We start from the raw sequence: 15,310 nt of genomic DNA, 5'->3' as shown, positions 1-15,310 counted from the left end.
TTGCGAATGAGGTTGAAGATGAAAGTGAAGGGCCTTATGAAGTGATTGAAGGGTTGATGCAAACCAAGGTTGAGTTGTCAAAGAAGCAGGAATTGATGACACAAATGATCAGTGGAGACCTCTCAACTATGGAGAAGGATATATATTTGCACATGCTGGCTAGTTTTCCTGATTTGTTCATTACTTCATATGAAGAGATCAGAGGGTTCAAGGGAAAAGAGATGCATATAGAGCTGAAAGAAGGAGCTAAGCCAGTGCGGCAAAGGCTAAGAAGGATGGGTCAAGAGAAAATGGAAGCCTTGCGAGAAGAGGTGGACAAGTTATTGAAGGCAGGGTTCATAGTCCCTATGGAGACCACAAAATGGGTGAGTCCAGTTGTAGTCAGTCCAAAGAAGGATGGGAAGTGGAGAATTTGTGTAGATTTTAAACCCTTAAACGCAGCCACTAAGAAGAACCCATATCCTCTTCCTTTCATTGATCAGATCTTGGATTCACTGGCAGGTTATGAGAGGTACAGTGTGTGTGATAGTTTTTCAGGCTATTTTCAATTGAAGATTGCTCTTAAAGACCGCACAAAGACAACTTTCATTACGCCATGGGGCTGCTATTGCTACATAGTGTTGCCGTTTGGGTTGTCAAATGGACCATCTTTCTATCAAGAGAGAGCGAATTGGGTGTTGGAACCATTCATTGGTAGTTGTGTTAAAGCTTTTATGGATGACTTCTGTGTTTATAGCAGTAGGGCTGAACACCATGAGAAGCTACAGATGGTATTGGCTCGATATGATGAATGTGGAGGACAACTAAATCCAAAGAAATGTCATTTAGCACAGCCAAGGGTGAAGTTATTGGGCCACATGGTGTCAAAAAATGGCATTGAGGCTGATCCAGAAAAGGTTAAGTCTATTATTCTTCTTCCATCACCTACGAGTACGAAGCAATTGGCAACCTTTATACACAAAGTAAAGTACATGGCACGGTTTATTCCATTGTCTTCGCAGCTTCTTTATCCATTACAGCAAGTGGCAAAGCATGATCCATTGCAATGGGATGACAAGTGTGAAGAAGTGTTTCAAGAGGTGAAAGAGGTGTTAGGGGGTTTGTCAGCCATGCAGGCTCCTGATTGGGAGAAATTTTTTTATGTAAATCCATCAGTAGGGGATGATGCCATTGGAGCTATGCTATTGCAAAAGGGGAAGGGCAGCCATTATATGAGGCCAGTGTATTGTGCAAGCCGAGTGAAGTTGGTAGTGGAGAGAAAGTTATCGGAAGTAGAGCTAGTGATGGCCAGTGTAATATTTGCTTGTCGACGATTTCGTCATTACTTGCTACCACGGCCTTTTGTTTTCTTGACGAGTTATGCCTTTTTGCCATAGTTAATTAATGGTACTAACATGTTAAATGTGGTGAAGAAATGGGTAATTGAGCTGCAAGAGTTTGAGTTCTCTTTTCTAGTGGAAGATAGTACAAGGGCTACCCTAGCTGATTTGTTGACCTACAAGGACAATCCCCTTATTGTTAAGGAAGATGTGGTGAGAAAGGTAGTTGAAGAAGTGCCACATCAGCAATGCACATGTGTTGTTCTTTGATGGTTCATACAGAAAGAGCCATGATGCAGCTTCAGGGGGTATAGCACTTTATGATCTAGAGGGGAAGCTAGTATGCAAGAGAGGGTTCAAATTGGATGCGCATAGTAACAATGAGGCTGAATATGCTACATTGGAATCCGGATTACACATTTGTTTGAAGCATGGGGTTCAAAGGTTGAGGATAAAAGGTGATGCCTTGTTAGTGGTGAAGCAAGTGCTGGGTGTGTGGAAGCGCAAGAACACCTCATTGAAGGAAATGTGCTTTAGAATTAAATGCCTGTTAAAAAAGTTTGAAGCATGGAGCATCAGATACATTGAACGTGCTCTAAATGGAGAGGCACATGAAACAGCTCAAGGCATGATTGGGGAGCTATTTGTGTTGAGGACCAATTTACCTCTTTATCATGGCCGGGAAAGTTTGGCTCAAGAAGAGGAGTTTTTGCTAATAGGAATCATTCCAAAGGAGATTCAGAAGTCTAAGAAGTATGGCTTTGTGCGTAGAGCATACAGGTACAAATTGATTGGTGATGTCTTATACATGAAAGGGGCTGATCTCGTGTGGAGACGTGTACCTTGGCGGGAGGAGCTTTCCAGAGTGTTGGAAGAGAATCATGAAGGCGCATGTGGTGGCCATTTTGCTCTAAAGATCACCTTGCATAAGATTTTGCAAGAGGGGTATGTATGGCCTAGTTTGCACAAGGATGTTCACCATTGGTGTAGGTCTTGCAATAGGTGTCAAGCATTTGGGAAGAGAGTGTTGAAGCTAGAGCTACGAAAAACCATTATGGCGTTTGATGTGTTTGAAAAGTGGGGGATTGATGCAATAGGCCCGTTACCTATCACAAGGAGGGGCAAAAGCTATATTTTGACGGTAGTGGACTATCTTTCTAGATGGGCAGAGGCTATAGCAATAAAACAGATCACTGCAAAGGATGTGGCAAAATTTGTGTATGATGAAATATGTTGCAAGTTTGGGGTGCCATTAGAGCTACTTTCAGATAAGGGGCCAGGATTTAGAGCTAAACTGCTAGACTTCTTATGCACAAAGATGAAGATTAGGCACCAGCATACCACTCCTTATTACCCACAGTGTAATGGCCTAAATGAAAGATTCAATGGTGAGTTGGTACAGATTCTTTTGAAAGTGACAGAGCACCAAGGAAAGAATTGGGATTTGGAATTTCCTAGTGCATTATGGGCTTACCGTACTTCGGTGAAGACAGGTACAGGGTTTACTCCATTTCATTTGGTGTATGGAAAAGAAGCACTATTGCATGTGGAAGTAGAGTTTCCTGCGGTCAAGATGTTAGAGAAGTTTCTTGGGCCGCCTAGTGATGCATTCGAAGAGAGGCTCTTACAACTACAAGAGGTTCAGTTGGATAGGATGAGTGCATTGGAACATTATGGGCAGATGCAAGATAGGGCTTTGGCAAAGATAAATGAAAAGGTCAAAATTAAGGGTATCAAGAAGCATGACTTGGTTTTGCGCTACAATAGTAAGCTGGACAACACCTTCCAAAAGAAGTTTCAAATTAAGTGGGAAGGCCCTTTCAAGGTAGTGGAGTGTTTTCCAAATGGCACATATCAGCTGGCTTACCTGGATGGTGTTCTACATAAGTCAAGGGTAAATGGGTTGCGTCTTAAATTGTATCATGCTAGATTGATGATGGTGGAGCAAGATGAGTTGTCTGTGGATCAAGCAGTGTTGGTGAGGGATGAGGAGACCTGTGATGCGGCAAGTCTCATATCTCTCTTTGCTGCTGCTGATCATGAATGATCTAGCAGGCTAGGGCATGGGCAAATTATGTCAGGAGTTTTTTGGAGCAAGGTATTGCGCATATGTACATATACATGCATGGTTCATCAAATAAAGGATAGCCCATTTTCCTTAGCCAGGTGGTTATGTGGGGCCCACATGTGTACAGGTAGGACAGGGTGTACACAGTGCATCGATTTTCACTATTACCAGTACCACTGTGTTTCTCTACAATAATGAGGAGTTTGTAGCGTGTAAAACTTCTCGAGGAAGCTATCCGCGGGCCGACGACGTGAGGTCAGCAAGTGCGTCAGATGGCATCTAGTGGCGTCAAGAGGGCGAACAAGGTCAATATTTGCACGCGGATGAGGGCGGACACAACGTGGGTGTTTTCTGGTGAGAGTTATGCAGAAAGTTCATCATTAGGACTACTCTTTGGGGCCACTTTACGTGGTGGCGAGATGCATTATTGGAAAAAAGCTGAGTGCCAGGTGTGCGAATGATGCAAAAAGGTGACAACTATGCACTGCGAGGTCAGTTTTTGGCCTGTTCGGGGTCCGTTTGAGGTCATCTAAAAGGCCAAGGGTGCCCAACTAACAAAGCTAAGTGTGGGAACTGAAAAAACAGAGAGAAGACTAGAAAAAACGTGGAGAAGACAGGAGGAACAGCCGCAGGTGTGTTTCTGCTCATTTTGGAGCCTGTTTTGGCCGTAAACTGCTCATCCGAGGTCGGATTTGAGCACTTTGACATTGTAGACTGGGGTTTTGGGCTGTTCCGGACGTGATGGTGCTGTCCGTTTTGCCAAATTCCTCCCTCTTTTCTTGCTATTTTTCTGTGTAAGTTTCTCCTATGAGCGAAGTTTCTGCTCTAGTTTGTGATTGTATCTGGCTTATTTTACCCATATTGTGTGAGCTATTTGCCCCATCGGTGTTGGCCCAAGCTCAATTGTACCTAATTATCAGAAATTATCCTCTTTTGAGCTGAGTTTTTTTGGGTGTGTGTGTGTGTGTGTGGAGTGGGCAAGTGGATAGTCTCTCTCCTCTCACTCCAGAGGTGTGTTCCCTGTCTCGGCCAGGTGTGTTGTCTAAGCCGAGTGGTGCCCCATAGTGTGTGTGTGTGTATCTTCCCAAGAGTTTGTGTCGGGTCGTTATAGAGGCGCTGTGTGTGTTTTCATCCCGCTCACAACGATATTGCTGATAATGCTTTTTCTACTTCCAAAGATCCCATTACTTATGATGAAGCTATCTCTTCACCACAAAAGGATCAATGGCAAGAGGCTATGGAAGCAGAGTACGATTCTCTTATCTCTAAAGGTACATGGATACTAACTAAATTACCTCCTGGTCGTACAGCTATTAAATGTAAGTGGGTGTATAAGACAAAAGTAAAAGCAGATGGATCTTTTGACAAGTTCAAGGTGCGTTTAGTTGAAAAAGGTTACTCCCAAGTAGCTGGTGTTGATTATCAAGAGACTTTTTCACCAGTTGTTCGCATTACAAGTGTTCAAGTTTTATTGGAATTTGCTGTTCAATTTGATTTAGAAGCTCATCAAATGGATGTGCGAACTGCTTTTCTTAATGGTGACTTGGAAGAGAAAATTTATATGGAACAACCAGAAGGGTTTGTTATTCCAGGTAAAGAAGACCTTGTTGCTCAACTCCATAAGGCACTATATGGTCTCAAACAAGCTTCGCAAGCCTGGTATACAAAATTTGATCTTTTTCTCACCTCTAAAGGATTCATCTCTTGCTCGTCATACCCCAACTTATACATAAAATGCCAAGGTAGCAGTTTTGTGATTCTTGCTCTTTATGTGGATGATACCATCCTTGTTTCCAATGATTTGGGATTTCTTCAGCAAGTGAAAAAGTTATCGTCTTCTGCATTTGATATGGTGGATCTTGAAGAGATTCACTCGTGTCTTGGCATTCAAATCCAACGGAACCGTACAAAAGGTATTTTATTCCTTCGAGAGTCAAAGTTTATTGCAGATACTATTCAAAAATTTGGTATGGAATCTACACATTCAGCCAACACACCTTGTCTTGCGAGCTCTACGAAGAACACTTCTAACAATGGCGGTCAACTTGTCACAAATCAACCTTATGCTAACTTGATTGGATGTCTTCAGTTTGTTGGCATGAACACTTGTCCTGATATTCTGTTTGCTGTTAATTATCTTGGACAACATCTTGCAACAGGACAACTCCCCCCTTGCGATGTGGCCATTATCCATAATGAATTTACTCCCCAAGCCCATTTTATGACTTGGTCGTTAAAATCTTTGAGCAAGTTTTTGTGTTTGAGCACCATTGCTCAAAGTGCGCATCAAGTGTTCCTAGTGCGTAGATCCCTTGTATGCACAACGTTTGGTACTCGCTTTCTTGGTAAAGTGCTTGCCCAGATAGGGATACATGCTTCCATTGGCTCAACTGACCCAAAGGCCATAGCGCAGTCCCTCTTGACTGGGGAGTTGCCTTACATACAAAATAGGCGCCAGGAACTGGTGAGGTTTCTCCACTCTTCCTCACTGCATCAAGTGTGTGAGTAATTTTGGACTACTCCGTTTTCTTCATAATAGCCTTCGACTCTTATGCTCACCTCTTCCAGCATGAGCGACATGAGTTTATGTATGCTCAACTCTCCAGTTTGAGCTTATATCTATTAGCTAGACTCATAGACCACATAGAAAATATTAGACTTGAAGCTTCGTTCTGACACTTTGCTCATTTAGTGGCTCAGCTGCCCGACTCTAGACTCTTATGCCATGTATTTTTAATGGCGACTTGGACTTACCTGATCACATCCTGAAATCCAATTCCATATGTTATTGAGGTTTAGGCCATTCACTTTGGTTTGGTTTTGTGATGCCATTTTGTCAAATACATTGACGAATACCTGCTCTTCATGCTTTGGTAACACACTGATGTTGCATGGTGAGACAGGTTTTGAGGTTGAAGCAATGGTTGATGAAGTCTTCTTCCAGGCTCTGTTCTTTAAAACTATGACTTCTTCTTGTATCCTTGCTTTACCTTTGTTGGGGGTTTCTAATCACTGAGCAAGAAAAACCGGGCGAAGATAAATCTGAGCAAATTGATAAAAGATCAATAATGGTGAAATATTATGCCATGCACATTACTTTCACTACCACAAATCTGACACTTAATTGACAAAAAATGAGATTTTAGAACCATTATATTGAAAATTGAATACTCGAGACACAAGCAAGCAATGTCTTCATACTCAAAACATATATAATTCAATTCCATGTGGCATACCTAGCCTCCTCTGAAAAATAGCCCACCAAAAATTTGGCACCTTAGATTTTGAAATAAAGACAACACACCACCTTGTAAGACTACAATGCTATCCGAGAACCTCCTAAAGCATGAAACAACTCCACTTTTGTAAGCAAGCAAAAACAAGTGCCTAAAGCAAGCGAGAATAAGTGTTCTCTCTCTCTCTCTCTCTCTCTCTCTCTCTCTCTCTCTCTCTCTCTCTCTCTCTCTCTCTCTCTCTCTCTCTCTCTCTCTCTCTCTCAGCTTCGTAGTGCAGCACCCTTGAGCGGTCCTCCCTTTCCTCTTACCATCTTGACACTAAAATGGTGGAGGAAATGAGAGCAATAAGTTGTGGATGCACCCATTGCAACTACATTGTGGATATCCAAGCCTGCGTCACTCACATAATGGAAATTCAAAGATTCCAAAGCCTGCCAAGATCCTTTGCACCAGCATGTAAACAAAAGCAACCAACACAGGAGCATAGTTGTTTCTCCTATACACTGGCTTATGTGGCTGCAATCCAATGCCCCAGTCACTTCAACCATGGAAGAAAAAATCCCTCCCATTGCTCGCCATCACATTGCAGGTGTCGTTGTACTGTCACCCGTTGTAAACACCTCAACTTCATGCAGCCTCGCCCAAGAGGCACACAATTGAATTATGTGCCTGTGGTGCGGCTTTCTTTGCCAGTGGCACAACATGCTACAACACATCCCTGGTTTTGCTGGACATTTTTTAAAGGGAATGTTTTCAAAAGCCCGAGTCTAATTTGTGGAAATTCCCAAAATACCCCCTCAAATTTCAAAATTTCCCAAAATACCATTATATCTATTTTGGTTGGATTGTTTAAGATTTCCTACTCTTTATTCTATTTTGACAATTGAGATCCGTTTTAATTGAGTGCTTAGCATGTAACTCACCTCGTTAAAAAGGCAGTTATGTCTGCAAACAATGAAGCAATACATCTCCAAGGCCTACATAACCAACTCAAATTATAGTTTTAGCATCTTGTATTGTTAGAAAATCAATCTTCTTATTTAAAGCTACAAATTTTTTTATCTTTGGAAAAATTTTATCTCGCAAACACGGGTATTTTGGGAATTTTGAAAAATTTGAAGGGCATTTTGGGTAATTATGACAAAATATTGGGGGTGTTTTGGAAATTCTTGAAAATTCCACAAATTAGAGCCTATCAACGTGACCCTACTCTTCTATTGCAACCGTTTGAAAAAAAAGAGATGACCCTACCCTACCCCTCCCTGGTATGTTGCTACAACTAGTCCGCGCCGGCACGGACTAGTTGTAGCAACATACCAGGGAGGGGTAGGGTAGGGTGATTTCTTTTTAGAAAACGTGCTACTTTGGTCTTCATGGAGGCGGCACCGCTAGGGTTTGCGAAATCATCCAGGCCTCAACACTACACATTTACACCACGACAGTAGCTAGGGTCACTAGCAGCTCCGACAACACATATGTGTGTGTGTGTGTGTGTGTGTGTGTGAGAGAGAGAGAGAGAGAGAGGCCTGCAGCTTGGGCTGTGTATTCTTATTTTTTGTTGGTAGCTCATTTATGTCCTGCAACAGCTGTGTTTTAGAAGCCGTAAGCTGTGGCCGATATCTAGGACGAGCCTAAGCTGTGCTAGTAGTACGCCCTTCAGTTCGGTAGACCTTATATGACACACCCGTCGGCCTGGCTTCTCCAGGCGCGTCTTGTAGGATGCATGGGCTTGGAGACGCCACCATCGTGCATCAAGTCATAGAGACTCTTCCCTTTAGAGTAAAGCCCTATTGCATTGTATATCGTGAACTTGCTGGAACCGTTCTGCACCGGTGCGGACCGGTTTCGACAGGTATCACAATGTGGCAAGATTCCTAGCTCTTGGCTTGCACCTTCCTTTGCACGCTTCTTCGAGGAGACCGTGCCCATCAGTCCACCGCCACTTTGCCCGGACAGAGGGTTTTTCTTGATTGCTTTAACCATGGGAGGCTTGGGCTGGATGACTTTGAGGATGAAGAGCAAGTGCATGGCTTGTATTCACTACGCTTGTATAATGTACACCATGTAGGGAGAGGAGGCAGAGACAACATAAAGCAGGGCAAGCAGTACTCTTCTTTTAAAGAAAGGATGTCGCCAGAGAGGGTGTATGTGTCAAAGGGGGAGCAAGAGATAGAGAGGAAGGGACGCACGAAGCAAGGCAGCAAGCAGAGGGAGTGGTCAAAGGCTGCGGCAAAGATGGAGGAGTATAGTTATGACAAGGGCAGCAAAAGTAGAGTAGTTCAAGGGGAGCAAGACCAAAGAGAAAGAGGAGGAGGGAGAGTTAGCAACAACAACGGATTTGCAGAGAGTTCGAGGAGGGCAAGCTTTGGGACCTGTGTGCAAATGCTTGAGATAGCCAGGCAAGGAAGCCCTCACTTAAGCAAGCTCTTTGTTGGAAACCAACTTTTGATGCTGGTGACCTCCAGCTACTCCTTAAACTCTTGGCGTGTCTTGTAGGGTACATGGACCTGGAGACGCAACGGTCGTGCATCAGCTCATAGAGATGCTTCCCTTAAGAGTCAAGCCTTTTCCCCTCCCTCTGGCACGTGGCCCTTTCTACCTTTCGAGTTGATAGTGGCAGTAGCCTGTCCGTCCAATGAACCCCAAACAATAGCATGCAACCTGTTCGCCTGCCTATCTGCCCAATGGGTTGGTTACCTAGAGGGCATCTCAATTTTGCTACCTTATGTGTGCGTCCCAGCCGCACTTATGCTAGGTGGTGCCCCTTCTAGTTATAGGATAACTCCTACCTTGAGGTGATGCTTGGGGATGTTCAGGCTATGTGTTGTGTAGAGGCCACCCCACATGGCATGTCATTTTCGGTTATCATTTTCTTGGCGCCCCCACCAAGGATCCTTTCATGAAACCCTCCAGTTTACAAGACTAAAACCCCTTAAATTTTGTGGATGGATGAATGGTTAGCAAGGTTCACTAAGTGGATGATAGAAGAAGAAGATCTCCAAGCACAACTAGATGAACTTCGCATCTCCATCGAAGCTCAAGTGCCATGCGTAACTGTAATCGATGTGTAGTGGGAGAATCAACCAACACGTCAGAGTCAGTGAATATACATAGGCAGTGCCGAGGAGAAGAAATAGGAAGTCAAAACCATGTCCGCAACCTATGACTAACAGAGAATCAACACTATTCTACTCATCGAGGTACTTATCATAGTCAATTTCCAAGTCGCATCTAATGTTGCAGCACAGATAATGGAAGCACATGCTCATGCTCTCACTAGAGAGACTAGGGATCTGCTGAGATTGTTTCAGGAAAGAACACCACCCTCTCCCATAAACTTGGACAGTGACTAAGCACCTCTAATATTCACATGAATCAGTACAACCTACCTCAAGGCAGATCACACATTCCGATACGAGTACGCTCAATCAAGGTAATACTAGACTAGAAGGCTCACTACCAGTACACCATCGACACCATGCTGGGTGGGGAGCACTTCTTTGAGGTTCTGGCATCAGGTCAGCCATTTGTCTTACCTTTGGTACAAGGCCCGTTTGAGATTTTAATCTATGTTCTAGTATAAAAAGGGTATACACGCCTCCTTGTAAAGAAAAAAAATAAAAAAATATCTTTGGATTGCAAGGTAATCAATGTATCTTTCTAGCTCTCTCTCTCTCTCTCTCTCTCTCTCTCTCTCTCTCTCTCTCTCTCTCTCTCTCTCTCTCTCTCTCTCTCTCTCTCTCTCTCTCTCTCAGTAATCATGGCAAGTGTAGCATTTCCAACATTTAAAGGAAACAAGGGGGAGGATTTGGTAATAGATTTCCTAGATGACTTTCAAGTGGCATGTGTAGTAAGCAACAAAGATACAGATGAATCCCAGGTTAAAATATTTAAGCATCTCATGAAGCTAGAAGCTAGGTTGTGGTACAACGCACTTCAACAAGCAAATAAGGATGATTGGGATCCCTTAAAAATTGCTTTTAAGAGGTGCTTTGGGGGAGGTACCACTTTTGAGAAGTTGTGGGACAAGTTGAGAGACTTGAAGCAGGAGGGTCTTTTAGAGTATGACACCTATCAATCCAAGTTTGTGGATTTGTGGGAACGGTGGCAAGAGGGAAAGTTGCACCCAGTTTCCTCAAAAAGGACCAGTTCACGCATGGCTTATGGCCGCTTCTTAAGGAGAAGGTGAAAGGTAGATTCGAGGCTACGTATGAGTTAGCCCTCGAGATTGATTGCCTTAACGACAAGAAGTTGCGGATGAAAGCCAAACAAAACCGAGTCAACAGAAGCAAGAACATCGTTTTTATCAACAACCACGACAACCACCATTCCTCCACCATTGGCTCCTGGGGTAAGAATGACCAACAAGATATGTTGGCCCACATTACTGACCAACTGCAGAATTTGTCTGTCCACTTGATACAGCAAGGAAGGAATCAAGAAAGAGGCCAAGACCCGAGAAGAGCACGATAACAAAACAGGTAGTATCACTGCTACAACCATGGAGAAGATGGTCACAGTATGTACTAATGTCCCAAACCGCAACAAAACTATAATATGGGAGGTAAGAGAAACCAATTGTCACCCCCTAGAGAGAGAACACCTCCACCCCAAGCACCAACCCCACCAACACAAATTCTACGACCACCCCAGGCACCACCACAAGCACCCATTCGACCTCTTCCACCCGCACCACCACCTTGTAAACATCATAAGGTTAGAGGAGAAAGGAAAGGCTGTAGTAGTGGATCCACCCAGAGTAAAGGAGAGAGATAAGGGTAAGGAGAAGGTAACCTTTGTAGAACCATTTGAAGCCATGACTATAAAGCGAGCTAGGAGGGAGAAAGCTACACAATTTGATGATGAGAAAAGCATGAAAGGAGAGACTAGCAAGAGGCCGCCAAGGCCACGATGGAAGATAGGCATCACCGACTTCCAATTAGGGGAGAGTTCTAGGCCCTATGATCTAACATTGGATGTGGCAGAGCAAGGACCAAAGATTACATGGCCACATCTGCTACATCTTGCACCACAGGTAAGGCGACAGTGGTCCAAAATGGTAATTACAAGGTACTCCAAGGTAAAGGTAGCCAGAGAAATTTTGGGTTGCAACACGGATGGCATCCTTCCAATTGTCGATGTCAACATAAAGGGTTAGATGGTTGGGAACATCTACATTGATGGAGGTGCACAAATTTGTGTGATGAGTGAAGCTATGATGCTTTAGCTAGGGCTTGAGGTTGACAGGCCTTCTCCATGCAAAGAAAAGATGGCAAACAACACAAAAGTAAAATGTGTGAGTGTGATAAGTGCTTTGAAGGTAAAAGCCTTCAATACTGAGGTAGAAGTAGATGTTTTTGTGATGCCAACTAAGGGGGAGGTATATCCATTAATGTTGGGAAGGCCATGGTTGATGGCCATGAAGGAAAAGCAAAACTGGGGAATTGGCCTTCTATTCATGACCACTAAGAAAGGAAAAAAAATCTACTACGACATGAAGACCAGCAAGCAGAAGCAAATGGATCTAGAGACATCAACAGATGAAACCACTAGTGAGTCTTCCACTTCTAAGGAGGAAACCACATCCATCGACAAAAGCGATAATTCCATTGATGTGATGGGTATCATCATGAAGGATCTATAAAGGGTAACCACAATTGGCAACCCATCACTAGAAGGGCTAAGCAACGAAGAGCAAAGAAAATCACCTGGCCTAGGAGAAAGTAGGTTGAAGAGTATGTTGTCTATGGAGCTAACAATTGAAAAGAGAGATAAATTTTTGCAAATTTTGATGGGATTTCTTGAGCTTTTCATTGACAATTATGAAAGAATCACAGGTAGTACAGTAGTGGAACATCATATTAAGCTGAAGAAGGGGGTAAAACCAGTTGTGCAAAAGCTACGATGGCTGGAGGTCATACAAGAAAAGGTACTCCTTATCGAGGTAAGGAAGCTACTAGAATCAGGGCTCATCTATCCTATGGAAAACTCAGAGTCGGTGTCACCCGTAGTAGTAGCGACGCCTAAGAAGAATGGTAAGTGGAGGGTATGCGTTGACTACAAACCACTAAATGCAACTACAAAGAGAGACCACTTTCCTCTCCCTTTCTTGGATGAAATTCTGAATGAAGTGGCTAGTTTTGAATGGTACACCGTGTGTGATGTATATTCCGGGTATCAAATACGCATAGCCTTGGAAGATCAACTTAAAACTACTTTCATTATGCCATGGGGTTGTTTTGCATACAAAGTTATGCCATTTGGTTTCACAAATGCACCTACCACATTCCAAAGATATGGCACATATGTCTTTCAACCGTTCTTTGGAACATCCATAAGAGTGTCTATTGATGATTTTTGTATATATAGCCCTTGCATTTCACACTTAGAAAAGGTAATTGCAGGTTTGGCAAGGTTGCAAAGCCTAGGTGGGCAATTAAATGTGTACAAGTGCTACATTGGGGAAAGTAGAGTCATTCTTTTAGGCCATGAAATTTCAGTGAAGGGTATCAACGCCGATCCAAGTAAGGTGTCCGCACTCATAGCCCTACCTTCACCAACAACCACATTTCAAATGGTCTCTTTTCTACAAAAGGTAAGATACTTGAGTAGATTCATACATCTACTATCACAACTTGTTCTACCACTACAACAACTCACACAACGATCAACTTTCACCTGGGACGAGGAGAGTGAACATCACTACAACAAGGTAAAGGAGGTCTTAGCTACCATACCAACTATCTCACCACCTAAGTGGAGTGAGAAATTCTATGTCACCTAAAGTGTGGGTGATGACTCCTTGGGGGCTGTGCTACTCCAGAAGGATACAACAACATATTTCATGAGGCCAATCTACTTCTCCAATCGAATGATGACAGCAAACAGAGAAAGGTTTCACCCATGTGGAACACCTAGTCCTGGCTCTTAGATTTGCAACTACAAAGTTTAGGTCATATTTGTTGCTTAGGCAATTTGTGATTTTAACCATGGATGTTTCTTCTAGGATTACTAAATGGCTAGTTCGTCTGTAAGAGTTTGACTACACGGTACAAGTAGACTTTGAGAAGAAGGTAAAGCAATCTAAAGGGGAAGGAGTTCAACCACTTTTAGAGCCATCAGTGGTAGAAAGAGCACACTCTCTCGACTTTGATGGAGCCTACAAGCGAGCATCCGACAAAGCAATTGCAAGCATAGTGGTCTTTGATGACAAAGGTATCAAGATATTTTCCCTTGGCCATTTGTTAGAATTACATTCTAACAATGAAGCTGAGTATGCAGCACTCACCAAGGGGTTACAATGGCGCATTTCACAAGAGGTAAGGTGCCTTAATGTATTTGGGGATGCTCTACTTTTGATAAGGCAAGTAAATGGAGTATGGACATGTAAGATTCCTAGCTTGAAAACTCACCTAAGCTGTGTAAAAACTTTGTTGGGTAAGTTTGAAGCAGTTCAACTACACCACATCCCAAGGGCTCAAAACCTATAGGAAGTGGTGGTTGGGGATATAAAACTAAATCTCCCTCTATTTCAAGGTAGTAACACCTTACCCGACATTATGCATTTTTTGGAAACAGGGGAATGTCCATCAAATTGAACAAAAGGACAGAAGCAATGACTTACCCGGAAGGCCACGACGTATTGACTTTTCAATGACGGTTTGTATTGTAAGGGTAAAGACCAAATAATCAGGAAGATCCCTCTCTCTAATGAAATTACGGGGGTAATTGCCAGTTGTCATGATGGTGTTTGTGGCGGTCACTTTGCCCTAGATGTAACTAGTAGGAAAATCTTGCAAGTTGATTTTGTATGGCCTAGCCTCAATCGTGATGTACACCACTGGTGTAAGACATGTAAGTTGTGTCAAAAGGCCGGCAGCAGCAGCAGGTCACTCATGCCTAAACCACAGACACCTATCCTTTCATATGGACCATTTGAAAAATGGGGTATAGATGCCATAGGACGATTGCCTAGGGCCAACTCAAGAATGTTCTACATCATCATGGGAGTTGACTATAGTGACTAGGTGGGTAGAAGCTACAGCCACAACTACAGCACATATGTTGCAGGTTTTGCACACCATTAGAAATTATCTCTGATAGAAGAACAGGTTTCAGAGCAGACTCAGTAGGAGAGTTAATGCAAAAACTAGGCATTACAAGGAGGCACTCCTCACCATATTACCCTCAATGTAATGGCCTAGTTGAGAAAGTGAATGGAATAGTTTGTAAAATTATCACCAAGCAGGTTAACAATCATCTTGGAGCTTGGGACAAGTATCTACATCCAGCTTTGTGGGCCTATAGAACCTCATTCCGTACATCTTTGGGGTTCACCCCGTATCATTTGGTATTTGGCAAGGAGGAAATCTTACCTATTGAGATGCAACTAGCAAGTCTTAGAGTGATGGCAAGCCAGCTTCAATGCCCAACATGCATTTAAGAGATCACATCCTTGACTTGGAATGACTACAGCTAGACAAAGAAGAAGCAATCAATTATTATGTGACACATGCAGAAAGAAGACGGCTTAGTTTCAATCAACATATTTGGCGCAAAGATTTAAAGAAGGGCATGTTGGTGCTCAGCTATGACAATCGCTTTGACACACTCAAAGATAAGAAGATCCTACTCCGATGGGAAGGCCCTTTCATCATCAGAAAAAAGTATACCAATGGGTGTTACCA

At 43.1% G+C, this 15,310-nt stretch overlaps 1 pseudogene; it reads left to right on the top strand.

The window, feature by feature from the left end:
• Nucleotides 1–9,119, top strand: part of LOC147464070 (uncharacterized) — a 39,660-nt pseudogene extending 30,541 nt beyond the window's left edge.
• Nucleotides 9,120–15,310: the final 6,191 nt, after the last annotated feature.

The sequence above is a fragment of the Adiantum capillus-veneris genome, chromosome 2 (assembly GCF_014529385.1).
Source record: "Adiantum capillus-veneris isolate H3 chromosome 2, ASM1452938v2, whole genome shotgun sequence".
Classification (NCBI taxonomy): Eukaryota; Viridiplantae; Streptophyta; class Polypodiopsida; order Polypodiales; family Pteridaceae; genus Adiantum; species Adiantum capillus-veneris.
The sequence above is the reverse complement of the archived record's forward strand: the minus strand, read 5'-3'. Positions and strand labels throughout refer to the sequence as shown.